The sequence below is a fragment of the Pelodiscus sinensis genome, chromosome 3 (assembly GCF_052426305.1).
Source record: "Pelodiscus sinensis isolate ZL-2025 chromosome 3, ASM5242630v1, whole genome shotgun sequence".
NCBI lineage: Eukaryota > Metazoa > Chordata > Testudines > Trionychidae > Pelodiscus > Pelodiscus sinensis.
In genome coordinates, this window is record NC_143054.1 from 70,140,338 (window position 1) to 70,156,091 (window position 15,754).

The 15,754-nt window shown below is 41.2% G+C and overlaps 1 protein-coding gene across 1 annotated transcript in view; it reads left to right on the plus strand.

Annotated features, from left to right (window-relative positions):
- The first annotated feature begins 1,773 nt into the window (after positions 1-1,773).
- The window catches only part of FUT9 (fucosyltransferase 9), a 44,235-nt gene continuing 30,254 nt past the window's right edge, over positions 1,774-15,754 (plus strand). Inside the window, exon 1 of the mRNA XM_089777192.1 lies at positions 1,774-2,412. The gene's annotated coding sequence lies outside the window, so the exon portion shown is untranslated. The remainder of the gene's footprint in view (positions 2,413-15,754) is intronic.

Sequence of the window (15,754 nt, forward strand, 5' to 3'; positions counted from 1 at the left end):
GCAGTTCAGTACAACCACATCACCCTGTGTCCAGAGAAAAGGGGTTGGAAAATTATTTGATAAGGCTCCTCTAAATGATTTGAAATATAAAATATTTAACTTTCATTTGGGATTTCCAGGTGTATGATTCTTTTATAAGAAGACAAAAGATAATTTATTACACTATGCTGTTGCATAAAACTTTATATTTCTTGTCAGAGAGGTGGTTCAGGCTTAGAAAAGTAGTTAATATGATCTTAAACTAAAGGGGCTGATAAACACAGCATATTAATATAAGAATGTTTATATTGGGTCAGACCAATGCCCTGTCCAGTCCAGTATCCTGTCTTTGAACAGTGGCTGGTGCCAGATGCTTCAAAGATAGTGAACAGAACAGGGCAAATGTCAAGTTATCCATCTCCATAGTCCACTCCCACCATATTGTGGTCAGAGATAGAGGGACACCCTAAAGTATGGGGTTTCATCCTGCCTCATCTCGGCTAATAGCCACTGATGAACCCATCTTCCATGAGTTTGTAATGTTCATGCATTTAATGTGTTTGATCGTGAGTTCCTTGAGGAAAAATTATTTTATTTTGATCTCCGTATTTTTATTCTTGTGTATGTGATTTTAACAGAATTACTGTATCTAAACATTTTTGGATTGTTCCCTACTTAGTTCTGGTTTTAAAGGTCAAGAAATTTTTGTCAGAAATGGAGAGAGAGGGAGAAAGAGAGCGAGAGAGAGAGAGAGAGAGAGATCTACCATAAGACATTCTTTGTCTCTCTCTTTCTCTCATATTTTATCTCAATTTTTGTAAAGCTCTCATTTCTGTTGCAATGCAGAACAAAAGAATTTTTGAAACCTTGGGGCTTTTTAATGGATTTTTCTTGTTTTTCATCCAGTCCAAATGATTTCTTTGTTCTGTGCTGTTCTGTATTGCAGATGTGGCGGTTTTATTTTGAGAAATGGCTAAATCAGAGTTAACTGGACTATTATTTCCATTACTGGAGGTAGGAGAAAGAGACAGAATTCGTAATTGGAATAACTTGGAAAACAGACTATTGCGATAGAAGACATAGCTTCATATATCTTTGCTTTTAATTACTATTTGAAATTTGAAATAGCTAAGCCCTGATCCCACAAATGCATATCCTCACAGTGAACAATATTAAACAGGTGTTGTCTATAGTTCTTTCTTTACTTGATCGGCTACAGCATCCCTGTTTTCTATGCTACACAGTTTTAGAGAAGGGAATAAAGGAAGACAACTGTTGTTAATTTTGATCTCAGCAAAGATTTCTGTCCGTTTCATCCATCAACAATGGGAAGGGAAGTCCACTTTGAAGTAAAGAAATGGATTAGGCATTTAAGAAATCTTCATCAGTCAATGTATGTAGTACTGAGCTAAATTTTTCACAAGTCTTTATTTTTAGCCAAAAAATGCAGATTAGGGTTGACTGAACCATTTTGCATCATATTCAATGAATTCTTTCAGTTAACAAAGAGTCCAAAAAGCCATTTAAAAATCACTTTGTCTTTTATTGGTCTAAAAACTATTTTTATTCCAAATTTTACTGGTTTTTAAATTTTTTAAAGGGTGAATCAAATCTCAAAAAGAAAATGAAACATTTAATTTCAGGTTGAATGAAATAACACAAAAATTGTGTTAACTCAAAATTATTATTATTATTTTATTTATTACTTAGCTCTTTAGTTTGTTGAAAAATACTAACAAATTAAGCTTCTGGTCAACCCAAATATCACTTTGTTTTCTAATTTTTTTCAGGTCAGCCACCAGCCTGAAAAATCAGTTATCACACACCTCTAGCTGAATACTTTTATAGAAGGAATTACAACTTGATTTCAATAGGCTTTGGATCAGATCCTGACTGAAGAGGGAAAAGTCATCCAATTACTATTTTTAGTGTAAGAATTTATTTTGCCATAGAAAATTTTCAAAAACTTGAGAGAGAGAGAGAGAGAGAGATTTGATAGTCCTTATGGAGATTTTGGCAGACATTTTCTAATGCAGACCAGATCTTAAGTCTCTTTTCTGCTCATATATAATTCTGCTTTAACCTGCTGTATTTCATCACTTAAATCAGCTTCTGTACTAAATGACTAGAGGATAGCTAACGTGAGTCCTTTTAAAAAAGGTTTCAGAGACAATCCTGTCAATTGCCTAACTTCAGTACCAGGCAAATTGGTTGAAACTATAGCAAAGAACAGAACTATAAAAAACATAAATGAACACAATTTGAGGGCAAAGCCAACACAGCTTTTGTTAAGGGGAATTACATCTCATCAATCCACTAGAATTCTTCGAGAGCATCAACAAGCCTGTGGACAAGGGCAATCCAGTGAATGCAATGCACTTGGACTTTCAGAAAGCCTTTGACAAGATCCCTCACCAAAGGTTCTTAAGCAAAGTAAGTAGCCATGGGATAAGAGACAAAACCCTCTTATGGATCAGTAAATGGTAAAAAGATAGGAATCAAAGGCTAGAAATACATGTTTTCAGAATGGACACATGTAATGTTTTCAGAATGGAGCAATGTCCCCCAGGGCTTGTTCTGGAACCAGTGTTGTACAGCTTATTCAGAAATGATCTGGAAAAGGATTAAATGATGTAGCAAAGTTTGTAAATGTTATGAAAATTACTCAAGATAGTTCAGTCCAAAGCAGACTGTGAAGAGCTACAAAGGGAATCCCACGAAACTGGGTGACTGGGCAATTAAATGGCTGATGAAATTCACTGTTGATAGATGTATAGTAATGCACATTGGAAAATATAATCTTAACTATACACACAAAATCTAAATTGGGTTCTAAATTAGCTGTTGCCACAAAGAGATCTTGGAATCATCATGGATAGTTCTCTGAAAACATCCACTCCTACACAGCAACAGCGGAAAAAAGCAAACAGAGTGTTGGGAATCATTAGGAAAGGGATAAATGATAAAACAGAAAATATCATAGTGTCACTATATAAATCCTAATACACCCAGACCTTAAATATTGTGTCCAGTTTTGGTTGCCCCAGCTCAAAAAAGATACATTAGACGTGGAAAAGATATAGAAAAGGGCAACAAAAATGATAAAGGGAATGGAACGAGGAGAGAGTAAAAAGACTGGGATTGCTGAGCTTGGAAAAGAAACAACTAAAGGAGGATATGATACAGATGTCTAAAATAATGATTGCTGTGGAGAAAGTGAATGAGGAAGTGTTGTTTGTCCCTTCACATAATACATAATCCTGGAATCACCCAATGCAATTAGTAGGCAGTAAACTTAAAACAAACAACAAGAAGTACTTCTTTACACAACACAATCAACTTATGGAATTCATTGCCAGGGAATATAGTACAGGCCAAAACAATAACTATATTCAAAAAAGAATTAAATAAGTTCATGCAGGATAGTTCCATCTATAGCCATTAGCCAAGATGGTCAGGGTAGAACCTCATGCTCTGGGTGTCCCTAAATATTTGACTGCAAGATGGTAGGGCAGAACTACAGGGGATGGATCACTTGCCCTCTTCTGTTCTTCCTGTTTGAAATATCTAGCATTGGCCACTGTTGAAAGACTGGATATTGGACGAGATGGACCTTTGGTCTCACTCACTATGGCTGTTCCTATGTTCCATCTGCCTTGTCTAGAAGTTTAAAAATGGCATGTATATAACTTATATGAAAGAACTAAAGGACCAGCTTTACATGTGGATAGGCCACAGTGGGGAAATAATAATACAGGCAGTCCCCGGGTTACGTACAAGATAGGGACTGTAGGTTTGTTCTTAAGTTGAATCTGTATGTAAGTCGGAACTGGCATCCAGATTCAGCCGCTGCTGAAACTGATCAGTTTCAACAGCGGCTGAATCTGGACACCAGTTCCAACTTACATACAGATTCAACTTAAGAACCCCAGGCGTCCCCAAGTCAGCTGCTGCTGAAACTGATCAGCAGCCGATTCCAGGAAGCCCGGGGCAGAGCAACTCTGCCTCGGGCTTCCTGTAGTCAGCCGCTGGTCAGTTTCAGCAGCGGCTGACTTGGGGACGCCTGGTGCAGAGCAGCTCGGGTGCTGCTGGGTTGGTCCAGTAGCGTGGCCGCTCCTCGGCGCTACTGGACCAACCCAGCAGCACCCCAGCTGCTCTGCCCCAGGCGTCCTGATTCAGCCGCTGCTGAAACTGATCAGCAGCGGCTGAATCAGGTCTCCTGGGGCAGAGCAGCTGGGGTGCTGCCGGGTTGGTCCAGTAGCGCCAAGGAGCAGTGCTGCGGGACCAACCGGCAGCGCCCCACCTGCTCTACCACGGGCCCCGGGCTTTGCTTCACATCTCCCTGGTCTGCTGGGGGGGGGGGTACTAGCTGCGTCCCCTCCCAGCAGACCAGGGAGACATGGAGCAAAGCGGCGGAGGACCCGGGCCGGACCGCGGCGCTTCCAGATCAGCGCCGCGGTCCGGCCTGGGTCCTCTGAGGCTTTGCTCAGCGTCTCCCTGGTCTGCTGGCTCCCCCAGCATACCAGGGAGACGGGGAGCAGCTTTTCTCGCCCCGGAGGAGGCGGGCAGCAGGACCAGGCGTCCCGCTGCTCCAGTCCTCCGGGGCGAGAAAATCCCCGTTCGTAACTGCGGATCCGAAGTAAGTCGGATCCGCGTAACTCGGGGACTGCCTGTAATCAATTATAATCATTGATCTCATTTGAGATAAGATTTGACCATCTCTTCTTAATTTTTGGCTGAAATACTAAGTGATAATTGTGGTTTACTTAGTAAAATGCACCTGAACAATTTATTTTTCAGGAGCCATTTGGAGTAAAATTATCAGGCACCTACTCTGTGCTATAAATTAGGGACAGACAATAACACAGCAGCAGTTTGCCAGGGTTAGGGCCTGATGGGCTGCTACCGCCATATTTACCTGGATGCCCACAGGGACCAGCGATTGCAGCTCCTAGGGTATGTCTACACTATCTGTGTACTTGTGGCTGTGCAGGTACAGATAGTGGCAGGGGCCCACTAGGAATTAACCCTGGTGGAGCGAATCTGGCTCCCAGGCTAGTAGTTACTCACCTCTGCTAAATACGATGTTTGCCTGACGAGTCTAGAGTCCTTTGATATTCAGACTAGACCTGCACTAGAAAGTTTTGCCAGTCTATTAACATTGGTGAGGAGTGAAATCCATAGTGTTGATGGAATTATACTTGCAAAAGTACTTTTTATTACAGATGTAAACTGCATCTCTGCTGGTGTAGATTAAGCCTAGTAACACATCAGACAGGACTGCTTAGCACTGCATATATCCCACATTATGAGCATTTCACTTAGGGGGAAATTTTATTCAGTGGATTAAGGTATTTTATAATTCTCCACAAGAAATAATTTTTGCATATAAAATCTGTTCTGCATCTGTTAATCTTCTTAGGTGCTAGAGAGAATGTGTCACTTAGCCTGAGTTAGCATTAGCATTGACAGCTCATTTGTGGCACACCTAATATTTGAGGGCAGGGTAGCAGAGCAGAGAGCAGAAAACAGCACTGAGGTACACATTTTGCCCTGATGTATAGACATAAAGGTCCCACTGATTCCAGCGCAAATTGTGCACATGTGCATAAGGTCACTATTTGATTATAATGTGAATAATTGTTTTTCACCCATCATTTTGACAACAGAGAATTACATGTTTTTAAAAACTCTCAAATTCTAAAACAGTCATTTTAATAAATCTTAGGCATTGCCAGTCCCATCCTTTCCTGCAGATTATTCTTTAGTGCATCTTCTCTTTAAGAGCCTTACAGAAATCTTTGTAGCCTTGGGTACTTTTCAGACTGCCAGTGAATCATGCACTCCTTACTCAAGCAAAATGGTGTTTGGCTTTTGTCAAGGCTGTTCTAGCTATCTATTCTATTTACCCATACATTGAGATACACAGTCTTCAAAACAGCAACATACAGTATTGCCTTAAGCCATTATTCGCACATTTTACTCAGGCAAAACTGCCACTGGGGTGATATACAATAAAATGATAAACAAGTTAAAATGAGAGTGTCCAAAATGTGATCACTCAAATAGAGAATGGTTGTTGGTTTCAGATTTAATCTTGAAAAATTTTATAGACATGCTAAAGTATACATGTGAGCAGCAATTTAGTAGAACTGTTGAATTATTGGAATGCTGGTTTTAGTTTGTGTTTGGGTAGGGAAGTTTTCTGTTGTCTGATGAACTATTATGATAACAGATTATATGAAAACAATTTCAGTAGAAACAAAGATAAATGTGATATATCAGTTCTGGCAAATGAAAAAACCAGGAATTAGGACGACACATTGAGAAAGTTGAAAACAAGCAAAATATTGCAAAAAGTTAGAATGAAAAGTGTGGCAAGAGCCTTTCTTTCCATTTGCAGCCTCTGCACTTCTCCCCTCTTATGAGCAACACTCTGGGTGTGTCTAAACTACATGGCTCCATCTATGGAGCCATGTAGATTAGGCTGATCGGCAAAGGGAAATGAAGCTACGATTTAAATAATTACTCTCCAACATATGTACCTCTCCCCCAACTAAGTGTTTGTAAACTAGCTGTGTGTGCGATCCATCCCCTCATTCAGGCCATTAATAAAGATGATGAAAAAAACTGGCCCTAGAACCAACCTTTGGGACACTCCACTTAATACCAACCACCAACCAGACATTAAGCTGTTGATCACTACCTGCTGAGCCCAACAATCTAGCCAGCTTTCTATCCGCCTTATCCTAAGTATCCAATCCATACATCCTTAACTTACCAGCAAGTATACTGTAAGGGTACGTCTAAACTACATGGCTCCATTGACAGAGCCATGTAGATTTGTTTTTTTGGCAAAGGCAAGTGAAGCCGTGATTTAAATGATCACGGCTTCATTTAAATTTACATGGCTGCCGCGCTGAGCCGACAAACAGCTGATCAGCTGTTTGTCGGCTCAGCGCGCTAGTCTGGACGCTCCCCTGCCGACATCAAAGCCCTTTGTCGGCAGCCCCGGTAAACCTCATCCCACGAGGAATAACGGGGCTGCCAACAAAGGGCTTTGATGTCGGCAGGGGAGTGTCCAGACTAGCGCGCTGAGCCGACAAACAGCTGATCAACTGTTTGTCGGCTCAGCGCAGCAGCCATGTAAATTTAAATTGCGGCTTCATTTGCCTTTGCCTATCTGTCTAAGCTACATGGATCTATCGATGGAGCCATGTAGTGTAGACACAGCCTAAGAGACCATATCAAAAGCTTTGCTAAAGTCAAGGTATATCCAATCCATTGACTTCCCCATGTCCGCAGAACCAGTTATCTTGTCATAGAAGGCAGTCATGTTGGTCAGGCATGCCTAGCCGTTGGTGAATCCATTTTCAATATTCCTGATCACTTTTCTCTCCTCCCAGTGCTTTAAAATGGATTCCCAGTCTCTGGACAAGCTCTGGATTGCATCGTCCTCTCAGATCAATCACTCCACTGGCATCATGTTCTCTACCGTCCCTCTGGTACCAAGGAGCCCTGTGGACTCCCCAACACAGTAGCTTCACACCCTGTATGTGGAGACCAGAGCGGTGGCTCCTAGTGCACTGCACCAGTCCACATCATGGTCCTGTTCTTGGTCCTGGACTAGGTTTCGGTCCCATGGTAGATGGCACCATTTGGCATTGCATTCATCCCAGCACTACTTCACGATGCCAAAGGCCTCCAGGCATGTGGCTTCAGCAGCACAGTGGTCTTCGCCTTTGGTGTCAGAGTCAGAGTCAGACTCAGTGTTGATGTGCTCTTGGATGAGCCACAGTAACAAGTGCAGAAGGGACCTTCTGGCACAGTGTCAGCCTCGGTGGCCCCCTCTGTCTCAATGGCCTTTTTGGACACTTTGGGCATACTACCAGTCCCAAGTGGTCTCCAGGTCATCCAGATTGGTGGCATTCATCCACCCCCACTTGAGGTCACCAAGGGACAGTGACACTCGAGGACACTTTTGGCAATAGTATCTTGTCCTGCTCATGAGGGCATTCCGCCATCAGGGACTTCAGGGACCACTCCTGTGCAGGAAGCTGCTCCACCCAGATGAGGGGAAGAGGCATGGGATTGTCACTGGTGCCACTCTTGGACCTGCTTCTACCCCTGACCACCTCATCCTCTTTTCAGGACAGGTCTGTAGGAGGCACTTCAGTGGTGGGACCCCTGCCAGTTGATCACAGGGTTTATCAAGATCTCCTGAGCAGGTGGCACAGAATATGAACCTCCCAGCGGAGGAAATCATGGAGTTAGAGGACCCTATCATGGATATACTCAGGGCTTGACAAACTGCAGAGTGATATACTCACCAGCCCCGCACTGCGCATGCACCAGATCGGCACTGCGCATGCACACAGCACCGGTGAACGGGGCTAACAGAGCGATCGGCTGAAATCTACTCGCCACGGGCGAATAGATACAGCAATTTGTCGAGCCATGGATATACTTATTCAAGAGGGTTCCTTGAGGGTGGCTTTACCCATAATAAAGATCATCCAGTCAAACCATAACTCACTGTGGCAAACCCCTGACTTGATTCCGCCCAGAGCAAAAGGAGTGGAGAAGAGGTACTTCGTACTGTCTAAGGGATACGAGTTCCTCTTCTCACAACCCACCCTTACTCCCTGGTGGTCTTTACAGATAACATGAAGGAGAGAAAGGGTCAACAAGTACCAGAGCCCAAGGCCAAAGAAGTTAAGGAACTTGATCTCTTCAGCAGGAAGATGTACTTGGCCGGAGGACTGTAGCTGAAGGTTGTGAATCAGCAAGCAATCCTCAGCAGGTACTCCTTCAAGTTATGGGAGGCAATGTCAGAATTTAAGGAGCTCCTCTCTCCTGATACCAGACCGGAGTTTGAGGCATTAGCAGATGAAGGCTGAACGGTTGCCAGGACTTTGCTGCAGGCCGCTTTAGACTCCGGGACAAGAACCCTGTTTACCAGGATAGTTATGCACTGGTCCTCATGGCTCCAGTTGTCTGGCCTACCACTGGAGATTAAGCAAACCCTACAAGACCTCCCATTTGAGGGCAGGAGTCTATTCTAGGAGCTAACAAGACTCCAAGCTCCATCAAGGCTGACAGTGAAGTCACTTGGCATGCACACCTCGGCTACTCAAAGATATCCATTCAGGTCCTAGCTTCCGCAACAGAGGTATGCTCTGGGGCATCGACAGGAACAGCCTCCTCAGAGGAATAGGAACAATAGAAGGAGAACACTGAACCACCTGTCAGGCCAGGGAAATAACTCCTCTAAACCCCCTTTGGAACCCTAACAGGGTTTTTTGACGGTGCACCCAAGGGCAGAGGAACAGTTTTCCCTGATCTTCACCCCTTATTTTTGAGGAGGCTTTCCCACTTCTGTCATGCCTGGGCCCATATCACATCAGACCATTGGGTCTTCTGCACAGATGGGATGGATATTCCCTGCAGTTCTTCCCACCCTCTGTCCCCATTCCTCTTCAGGAACCCCTCTCATGAGCGTCTCCTTCGACGGGCAGTCCAGTCGCTCCTTGCACTAGAGACAGGTAGGAGCCAAAGGGTAAGGATCAGGGATCTTACTCACAATGGAGTCCAGGCAACCTTAATTCCTGTATTTCCTAGCTGTTGAGCGCTTGACTTTGCAACCTTAGTAATGTTTTTATAACACAGTGCTTTGTGTTTTGTTTTTTGTGAGTGTATTTATAGAAACAGATGTAAGATTCCAGGTGAAATGCATTCTTACAAGGAAATGATTAGTAAAACAGATGTTGCCTTACTGACAGCTCTCAGAGTTCATAAAATTTGGGAGACATTCTGGGGAATAGGGAAGTGCCAAATATAGCTTTATTGTAATAAAGGAATTGAGACAAAATGAGAGAGAACCAAAATCTCAGTTGGATGTGGGGAAAACTGGTTTTGTACAGTGGGGTGATTATTTTGCCTTAAGCCTAGCAATATTTTTAAACTGTTAGGGTGTGTCTACACAACAAAGTTATTTTGGAATAATGGTTGTTATTCCAAAATAACTATGCGAGCGTCTACACAGCAATTCCATTATTTTGAAATAATTTCGAAATAATGGACAACTTCTTCCGACTTCTGTATACCTCATTCTATGAAAAATAATGCCTATTCCGAAATAGCTTTTTCAAAATAAGGCGTGTGTAGATGCTCCACATCTGCTATATCAAAATAGCCCCTTACCAGGGCTATTCTAAGTTATTCCTTCTGGAGCTCTAAATCGAGATAGCCCGTTTACATTAGGGAAGCCTGCCTCAGACTAATTTTGAGGCTTCCCTGCAGTATAGACATGCTATTTCGAAATAAGCTATTTCAGAATAACTGTTCTGAAATAGCTTGTTCCAAAATAACTGTACAGTATAGACGAACCCTTATAGTGTAAATAAAAGGAAGACAATGGATTGGGGAAATCATCTGCATTGCTATGTACAAGGGGTGATAGCTACTAGCTCTTCTGCAAAATGTAGAGACAGGATTGTCATTTTCTTCATTAAGAATCCTAGAGAGTTTAAACTCTCCAAGATAAAGGTTTCCAAATGAGTTCATGAATAACCTCATGTGTGTAGTATACAGAAAGCGTGTGAAACTATATTTACGCAATCCACACTGGTCATGAGAGCTGTATTTATTTACCCCATAAAATAACAAAAATTAATACTTCTGGCATTTGGGTCAAACTTTAAAAAAAAGCATATTTCTATTATGAAGAATGAGTCTGGTAAAGTGACTGGTTCTGCACTCACTTGAAATCCTTGGGAATTTGCTGTTCACCTCAATAGGTGCAGGAATTGATACTTTTAGATACTTAGAAGAGTATTCATATTTCACTGTCTTGTGGGGTTTATTTTAAGAAGTCTTTGACACGTTTCACATTGGAGATTAAAGATTAATGTGAATAGAAGTGAACAGATGCTGAATGGAACTAAGGATGTGAGTGGGTAACCAGTTAATGGTTACTGGGTACCAGTAACAAGAACCAGGGAGTAGCCTGCTGGCAGTCTGGCAGTGGGGACAGAGCCATGGCAGCCTGGCTGGCAGTGCAGCAAGGGAAGCCCGTTTGGAGCCGTGGCAGCGGAGTCAGAGCTGCAGCAACGCAGCTGGGGCCGTGGCAGATTGGCAGTCCAATCACAGCCGCGTGCAGGCTGGCAGTGGAGTTGGTGCCATGGGAGCAGAGCTAGGGCCTGCTGCTGTGCCAGCAGAGGATCTGCAGGAGCAGTTATGGCAGTGGGGATGGGGCAGTTGTGTCGCCCGGCCGGCCGTGGGGCCAAAGGAGCCAGTAGCAGGTAGTAGCAACAGGATGAGGGGGCTGGTGGCAGGGGACTTTCTCTGGTCTGGGAAATTCCCTCAGTCAGGACCACTCAGGTCCCGAGGGTGCCAGACCAGTGAGGTCCAACCTGTAGAACAAATTGTGGTGTGCCAAGCACCTCTTGTTATAATTATGATAAATTTCCAGACGCCTTTATTATAAACAGATAGTCTTTGAAGAGACATTATGGAGTAGCAGCAAAGAAAAAAAAGGAATAATCACAGATCTATATGATCATGATATATATGCAGTCAGAGATGTTTACAAGATCAGCCAATAGTTTCTAGTGACAACTGGAGTAAGGCAAGGGTGTTTATGCCTCCACTTTTGACTATATCACCAAGGAAAATAATAGCAGAAGGAAATAGGAAATTTTATGAATAAATGATAAAGTACAACTGGATGACCTAATTGTTCCTGATGACGTTGTTCTGCTTAGTTCAAAACATTGCTTAATAGAAGAAAAAATATGCAGCTTTTGGCAAATACAACAAAATAAGTTGGTTTGTTTGTCAATAAGGGGAAGACCAATATGTTTCCCAGAAGTAAGAAGTCAGTCATTTTACCTCTCTAAGGATTGTGAAGTGTAGTGATGGTGAGACTGAGCTAGATGTCAAGCAACAAAATATTAAAAGCAGTAAAGAATTTTCATACACTTGAAAAGATTTAGAAAACTAGTATAATTGGTACTGACACAAAAATGAATAGTTTTAATGTCAGCATCATGTTTATTCTCCTTTATGGAGTGGAGTAATGGAAATCTGAACCAAAATTGATAAGATCAATTCATTCGGAAGTAAATGCCTGTAGATCTTTAGAGTCCATTGCAAAGAGTTTCTTGCAGCATCGGAAATATGAAGTAGAACAATCTATTATGCATAACAATGGAGAAAAGCCAAGTCTGTCAAGAAAACAGACCAACACAAGACTGACATCAATGGTACAAACTGATGTACGCCTTATGTATATGAGGTGATGGTGCCAAAGCCAAATGGGACAGGAGTCATGCCTCCCCCTCTTTAACAAAAGAAACGTAAGTGCAGAATTCATGTTCGGTGCAGTTTCCTCCACATGAGGCTGCTGTGGTGCCAAAAAAGTAGACATCTGGCTCACCATCTGAGCACCCAGCCTTAAAGAGGGAAGAGGCACTTTGCATTCCCAACCTCTTCCCCCCCTCCCCCGTACAAAATTTCTATGGGTATGGGAGGATAAAGAAAGAAGAAGTGCATGTTTGGCTGCAGAGAAGATAGAATGTTTTAAACATAAACTTCAACATATAATGAAATCATTCTTACATCAAGACAGACTTGGAAGTAGCAGCAAAGGGTGCGACCTTAGTGTTCCATAGGGATTGGCTGAATCACTGCAAACAAGAGGTGGCTAACCCTGATGTTTGTTAGAATAACCAGAGACAGAGACCTATTACAAATCACTGAAAGGTTGAAAGGGTCTGATGGGGTTTGTAGAGCTTCCATTTTTTCACACTGGTAAAAGCTTCAAAAATTAGAAGGTATAACATACATTTCTGTAAATTCTAGAGACTGCCAAAATAACAATAATTGTATTTAATAGGTTCATGGGAATAATAAATGAAGAAAAGTGTGTGATTAATATACCTAGATTTAATTAGTTCATTATTTTTTTCTGGAAGAAGAGTTTGAGAGGTATAATAACAAAGTAGTAAGACGGAATTGAACTAAACTTCAAAAAAAGCTAATATGTTGGTCCAGATAGCCTTTTCCTGTTTCTAATTGCAAGGTCTCCTTATATATCTCAAAACCCTAGCTGCCACTATTGTTTAGTTAGATTAATATGATATATACATACATGTGTATTCAGGACTGTAAGTGTCTTTAGCATATATTAAAACTCAGCCATGCTAGAGTGATGAATCTGCATCTTGTTCTCCTAAAGGCATTCTCAGTTTCTGACCAGTGCATTTTAGAAATAGATTTTGTTTTGCCATGCCTACTTTCTTCAGTATATTTGCATTTTAATTTACTGCATCTCTCAAACACATCTATTTTACTTCTCATGTCCAGCACTGATCCAAAGCTGTCATTCAATAATATGCAAGTCTATTTTTAATTCTTATTTTTTTTTAATGTTAAAATTAACAAATTCCTAATTTTCCATGAGATATGTTAGTAAAGGTTGGATTTCTTTCTAGATTTCATTCTTTTTCTGTGTTACTGTTAAACTTCCTAATCTTCAGAGGGGTAGCACCTTAAAGACTAACAACATGTAGATGGTATCATGAGCTTTCATGGGTGCAACCCACTTCTCCAGATCCAAGAATAAATAAGGGAAGGGGAGGATGGGAGCAAAAAAAAAAAAGGAAAAAAAAAAGTTGGGGGGAAGGAGAAAAAAATAAAAAGAGAGAGACAGGGTGTTTAATTACTCTCTCATTCAAAATGTCTTTTAAGACCTTGCATACAATTGAGGTCAAACACAGGCTGAACTTTTCTGGGTCACTTCTTTTCCCCTTTCAAAATATAGGTACCATATTTGCAATACCTTTGCAAGATCCAGCTTCACTTGGCTTTTGGGCAATTGTCACTTTTTCCCTGTGATATCTGATCTCCACAATAGCTTTCCTTGATGATCCTCCCTTTTTCTGTTCCATTTGGGCTTTCTGCTTTCCCTTAATAACCTGCTTGAGCTGCTTGTTCATTCACTTTGGTCTGCAACACTTTCTTATCAGTTTTTCCCCTTGCTTGGGATGCCGCTCCAGATAGTTTTACAATTTTCCCAGCTCCTGCCCATTCAGATGTTTGAGTTCTTCAATACAATCAACTTCCCTAACTAGTTCCCTTGACTGTAACTGAAGTTGTGAGACCTGATTCTCCATTTCCCGGCATTGCATGTAGTTCAACATAAGTTCAGAGCAAGTACAAAACATTATCATTGTGGTTTGATAATATTTCACCTCCACTCTGCACTGACTCCACAGAGTGCTGGGTCATGGGGAATGCAATCGGTGAAGTGGAGATGTCATACCTAAGAAAGATTTCCCAACCTGTCTGTTGTATTGGTCTCCTCTCCTTTATTGATGTCCATCTGATATGATGTGTTATTACACCACTCCCCCATAGCCAAAGAAAGAAATACACTCAGTCACTAGAAAAGGATTCTTCAGTGTCCATCTCATTTGTATTTTGTTTTCAAGCAGTGAATATACGCTGGGATTTTCGTATGAATTTTTGTTCTGCAGTCTGTCAAGTCATAAGTAATATCGTATAAGGTGATTGACTGAGGATGCTTTTTACAGTCTTATCAGAGAACTTGTTTCTGTCTCTTAATATGCCTTTGTTGGCATTGTTTGCTTTTAGTTGACCAGCACAGGACTGACAGTAATAACTTCAGATGAAAAACCCACATGAAATCCTTGGGAAGGTGGGATTCCTCTGACTCTGTTAAAAGCTGGTTGCCTTATGTTTATCAACACCCTGCATATCATTAAATACGCTTTAGCATTTGCCTTTGTTTAGTGGGTGTTTCATTTTCTCTTTAAAAACTAGAGATTTTCCCCTCCTCCCCTTCCAACTCTTATTAATCTCATTAAATCCACAAACACAGATAATTATACTCATTCAAAGGTTACGAGGCTAGAAAATAAAATGAATTGTTTGACACTGGCAAGTTGGGAGGACAATTGTGTGTGTGTGTGTGTGTGTGTGTGTGTGTGTGTGTGTGTGTGAGTGAGTGAGTGAGAGAGAGAGAGAGAGAGAGAGAGAGAGAGAGAGAGATATTCCGGGGATACATGATATAATTTTTTAAATTAATGACAAACAGATCACAGTACTTTTATTTTTTAATGAGGCAGTAGACTTTTTGTTGTTTGTTTTTAATTAGAGAGTTTGGAAGGCAGCTTGTAGTGAGTGAAGAATGTTGTTCTCTTGCATCACAGATCTGTTTTTATAAATGTATGTACTCAAAGGAAAGCAAAGTAGTGTTTAAAATAATCTGATTTTGATTATTATTGAAAGTAGTTGAAATGTGAGTTTAAAGAGTATGCTGCAATTTGTTTGCAAATGTGAATTGTAAGTTCATCTCGTGTGAAAGAACAAAGAGAAGGTTTGGCGTTTCAAAGCAGTGTTTATTTTGAGTATTGTTTTTGACAAATAGAGGGCTTTATAAATAATTACACTGTAATGTGGTCTACACTCAAAAGTGCTTTATCAAAACATTTTCCACTTGGCATAGAAACAATCTTATTGCAGCCCCTTAAAATACTTCATCATTTTTAATACTCACACATTTACCTGGAATTGCTCAGGTCCTTAATTATTTTTTAAATAAAAGGAAAATATATGCGCTTTATTTAAATGATTGTACAGTGTTATTTTTATGTAGTTAGTGTTTATTCTGTATTTCTTTTTAAAAAGGGGCTTGCTGAAATGTTTCCATTAATTAATTAATTAAAATGAAAAAAAATGGTCTGGTAGC